Consider the following 5,005-nt stretch of genomic DNA (forward strand, 5'->3'; position numbering starts at 1 on the left):
GAGGCCAGGGGACGGCTGACTCGATGCCTCGGGATCCCCGCACACGCACACACACACACACGCCTAAGCGCAGCTTCCGGGCTGCGTGTGACGGGCAGGGCCCGGCCTCTCTGGCCTCACCCCAGCGCTCTCCGCTCCTCACCGCCTCCTCCGGTTTGTCTGCTGCCTCGCCCAGTGGTGCAGAGCCGGCTCACCCACGCGGGGGCGGGGCACCAGCTTCTCAGCCACACATCTGGGAAACAACTGGTAAGCGCCACCCCGGCCTCTCCTGCACCTTCCTGGACTCTGGAGTTGCCCCCCATGAAAGTCCCGGGGCTGACGGGACTGCCCGCTGGTCAGCGGCACTGAGTGGCCGGTTCCCGGGACCCAGCAGTTCTGTTGGTGGGGGTACCCTGAAAGGTGAGGCCTGCTGGGTGCGAGCACTGCACTGGGAGCCCTGAAGTCTGCAGCTGCCGTTGGGAAGGGTCCGGAGAGCAGCATCCGCGAAAGGGGTCGAGAAGGAGGGATTGAAACTAACGGGCCGGGTCAGGGAAACGGGCGACCTGGTGTGGTCCCCGGCATCCATAAGGGCCCCCTGAGTGCAGAGCCAGGAGAAACCCCATAAGCTTCACTGGGTGTGGCCCCAGGACCAAAACCAGGAAAATTAGCCCAGAGTGGCAGAGGGGGAAGGGCGTTGGGAATGAGCTTGATCCCAGCACCCATTGGGTCCTCCCCGGCCCACCAGGAGTGATCCTGGGCTCAGCCAGGACTAAGCCCTGAGCCCAGAATGATAGATGGGGGAACAGGAATCATGAGGGTTTGCTCAGACTCAGACCCGGGTCCCCTAACCCCACTGGGGTGGCCCTCAAGTCAAAATAGCAGTGATCCAAAGCTTAAAGGGCTCGTGCTGGCCACGGGTGAGCCCAGCCCGGCAGTGTCCGTCATGCCATCAGCTCATCTACCTCGACTCTCGCGTGACTGACACGGGGGCTGTGGGGCCACCCTAACCCCTGAAGGAGGTGCCCAGAAATCCGAGGAACCAGTTGGCCGGGTGGGGGACCCCTCCAGCCTGCCTGTCCTCAAGAAACCGTGTTCAGGGGCTGGAGCAATAGCACAGCTGGTAGGGTGTTTGCCTTGCACTCGGCCAACCCGGGTTCGATTCCCACCATCCCATATGGTCCCCTGAGCACCTCCAGGGGTAATTCCTGAGCACAGAGCCAGGAGTAGCCCCCTGTGCATCGCCGGGTGTGACCCAAAAAAGAAAAAAAAAAGCCGTGTTCAGAACAGTGGACGCTCAGGGTCCTGGAAACCACGTCCCCCAGGCCACAGCCAGGACAAACATGGATACTCAGGTCTCTAGAAACTGCATCTGCTCAACCCCAGCCCAGGGCTACAGTGGACACTCAGGCCCTGGACACTGCACCGACACCAACCCTGGATGGCAGTGGACACTCCATTTGACTTTAATTTATTGGACGGGAGGGTTGGGCACACCCCGCGGGGCTCGGGGGCTCACTCCTGGCAGGACTCGGGGGCTGAGGGGATCTGCCATGTGCAAGGGGGGTGCTCTGGCCTGTCGCTCTGAGCTGGGGCACAGCACACTGTCCCCAGTCCACTGTGGGACAGCCTCCAGACCCAGGGCAGGAGGGGTCGGTCGCCCCACCCCCAGTGCTGGCCTGGCTCAGCCCCAGCACTGCCCGGACACCTGCACTTTGCCCGAGGGAGGCAGCAGTGCCCCCTGCCACTCTCGTAGTTCTGTGGAAATGCGTATCTGGTGGCAGAAGGCTTCTTTTTTCCTTCTTTTCCTTTTGGGACCACCTTGCAATGCCAGGGGTTACTCCTGGCTCTGCACTCAGGAACTATCTCTGGCGGTGTTCAGGGGACCATATGGGATGCCAGGGGTCGAACCCGGGTTGGCCGCATGCAAGGCAAATGCCCTACCCGCTGTGCTATCGCTCCAGCCCCCAGCAGAAAGGGTTAAAGAGAGTGAGGGTCTTTCTTCTTGGTTTTGGTTTGGGGCCACACCTGGCAGTGCTCAGGGCCAGCTTCTGAGCTCAGGAATCAGATGGAAGGTCAGCATCCTCCTCACTGGGCAGGGGACAGAGGCCCAGGGGCCGTGACCGGGAGGCAGACGCCAGGGACGGTACAGGCCAAGGCCGTGGGGGTCCTTGGACGCCCCCTCCCCGGTGCTGGCACCAGGAAACCAGAGAGAGAGAGTGAGCCACGGTCCCAGAATGTCCCACCTAGAGACGTGTCTGGCTCACTCACCAGCGGAAGTGGCCAAAGTCGCAGCTGGGGACAGAGCACAGAGGCAGGGGCATGTCACCCCACTTCCTTACTGCAGGGACTTGGGGGGGCCACACCTGGCAGGGCCTGAGAGCTTCTCCTGCCTCTGTGCTTGGGGGCTCGTGGGACCTCACGGGACTGGATCCTGGGTCCCTGACCACGGGGTGATCCTCTCCCGATGACCTCACAGGGCCAGGGCTGGACCGTGGGCCCCTTCCCACGGAGTGGGTCTCTCCCAGTGACCTCACAGGGCTGGAGCTGGACTCTGGACTTCTGCCCGTAGAATGAGCACTTGGCTCCTGAGTCTCCCTACAACCTTATTTCTTTGTTTTGTTTGGGGGCCATGCCCAGCGGTACTCACAGGTTACTCCCGATGGGGATCAGGGGACCATATGGGATGCTGGGGATCAAACCGGGGGCAGCTTTGTGCAGGGCAAGGCCTCACCTGCCATACTACCATTCTGACCACCCTGCTTAGTCTGGTTTTGAGCCATACCCGGTGGGGCTCCTGGCTCTGTGATCACTCCTGGCGGGGTTCAGGGCTGACTCCTGGCTCTGTGCTTAGGGAACACTCCTGGTGGGGCTCAGGAGACTATTTGGTGCCAATAATTGAACCTGGGTCAGCCACACACAAGGCAAGTGCCCCACCCACTGTGCTGTCTCTGTAGCCCGAGCCCCCCTCCTGAGGGAATGAAAGTCACTGCAGGGACTTCCCAGGCCACCTCCCTGCACACCGGCCCTGGTGAGCTTAGCTCCTGGTGAGCGTCACCTGGATGCCCCCTGCACTCAACCCTTTGGAGGTCGTGGTGGCCAGAACGTGGTGGACACGCAGAGCTGACCCTGGTTGAGCCTGACAGGAGTGAAATCAGGCAGGGGATGGCGGCCAGGATGTGGTCAGGGACCTGGCCAGGGGCAGGCTTGGCAGAAGGGGTTGTGCAGGCGAGGCCGGGGCCCAGGGTGTTTCAGTGCCTTTCACGCACCCAAGGGACCTGCATCCAAGCACCGGTGCCCCAAAGGGACAGCCTGAGGGCCAGGACAGTGGTGGGGAAACACAGCAGAACGTGCAGAGACCCTGTCTCTGCTCCGGGCAGCCCGTCCCTCTGCGGGGACCTGGCTGACCACCCGCCCGCGTGCTGCCCTTTTTTTTTTCTTTCTTTTTTGCTTTTTGGGTCACACCCAGCAATGCACAGGGGTTATTCCTGGCTCTGCACTCAGGAATCATCCCTGGCGGTGCTCAGGGGACCATATGGGATGCTGGGAATCGAACCCCGGGTTGGCTGCGTGCAAGGCAAATGCCCTACACGCTGTGCTATCGCTCCAGCCCCGCCCCTTGGAACCCACCCACAGTTCTGCACAGGCTCCCATTTTCCAGAGGGGGAAACGGGGCTGGAAACTTGATGGACGTTGCCCGGTGTGGACGGAGATGGGTGGGGTCAGATCCCAGGACCACGGCAGGACCCTTCAGTCACTGTGGGCTCTGCTCAGTGCAAGCCCCTGGACTCCCCAACTCCTGGACACACGTACAGAGCGGTTACTGGGAAGCGGGGGTGGGACAGAAGCAGAGACCAGTGTGACCACACGCCCCAGAAGCTGGGTCAACCAGGACGGGCTCTCCTCTGGCTCGGGTACCACAGACCTGGGAACCCACCGGCGAGGCCGCAACTGGCCGCCAGGAGTGAGAGGGGAAGACTTTAGGGGGATGCTGTCCCCAAACTGCCCGTGGAAGACCCAGCCCAGCCTGTCCCTCTAGCCAGCTCTCCGCAGGGGCAGGTAGGGGCTGATGCTTGCCCAGGGCTCTGGAACCCCAGTCCAGGAGGGTCACTGCTACCCCCACATCCAAGGCACAGGGTCCTTGAGAACCTCATGAGGCCTGCGGGTGGTCAGGTCAGCTTCCAACCCCAGGCTCGGCGCTGCCCTTGCCAGGGACAAAGCCTGAATGCGACAGAAAAGTCAGAAAATCCAAAGGGGGTAGGGGCAGGAGCACGTAGAAACCTGGGAGCCCCATCAACCTTGGGCGCCCCGCCAGGCTCTCCAGGACGGTGGGACTAGTTATCAGGGCAAGGCCCGAAATGGTGAAGAACTGCCGGTTGGTGTCTTCACTAAACGTTATCATTGTTCCCGGAGCTCGGGTGTCAGGCCACATCTGACTGCTCTCAGGGCTCACTCCGGGTGGGGCTCGGGGGTCCCTACGAGGCGGCACAGGTGGAACCCGGGTCAGCTGCTTGCCCAGCCTGGAGGAGGTGGGGGTCGTGTTCTTTTGGGCCAGCTGTCCCCAGGCTGGACATCACTGCCTGTCCTCCACTCTGGTGAGGCCCAGACCTGCATTGCAGGGTCAAAGACCCCTCCCGGTTCCCGGGTTCCCCAGCACGGCACCAGATGCGGTCAAGCTGCGGGCGCGGGCGCAGGGCCGCAAAACTGACCAGGCCAAGCCGCCCCCCGCGAGAAGAACCCAACCGGGGGCTCTGGGCGGACCCGCCGGAGGGAGGACTGGGGTGAGCGCGGGCCGGGCGGGGAGGCTGCGGCGGGCGCCCTGCACCACGCACGCACACACGCACGCACGCGGGGCTGCGGGAGTCCCGGGAGCCGCCCCGCCGGCCCCGCCCCGCGCCCCGCCCCGCGCCCCGCCCCGCGCGCCCCCGGCGGCCTCCGATTGGCCGCTGCCGCGGCGCCGAGCCCCACTGGGCCTGCGCGCCGCCCGCCCAATGGCGTCCGGCCTTGCTGGCGGGGGGCGGGGCCCCGC

The sequence above is a fragment of the Sorex fumeus genome, unplaced genomic scaffold (assembly GCF_029834395.1).
Source record: "Sorex fumeus unplaced genomic scaffold, SorFum_2.1 ptg000093l, whole genome shotgun sequence".
Classification (NCBI taxonomy): domain Eukaryota; kingdom Metazoa; phylum Chordata; class Mammalia; order Eulipotyphla; family Soricidae; genus Sorex; species Sorex fumeus.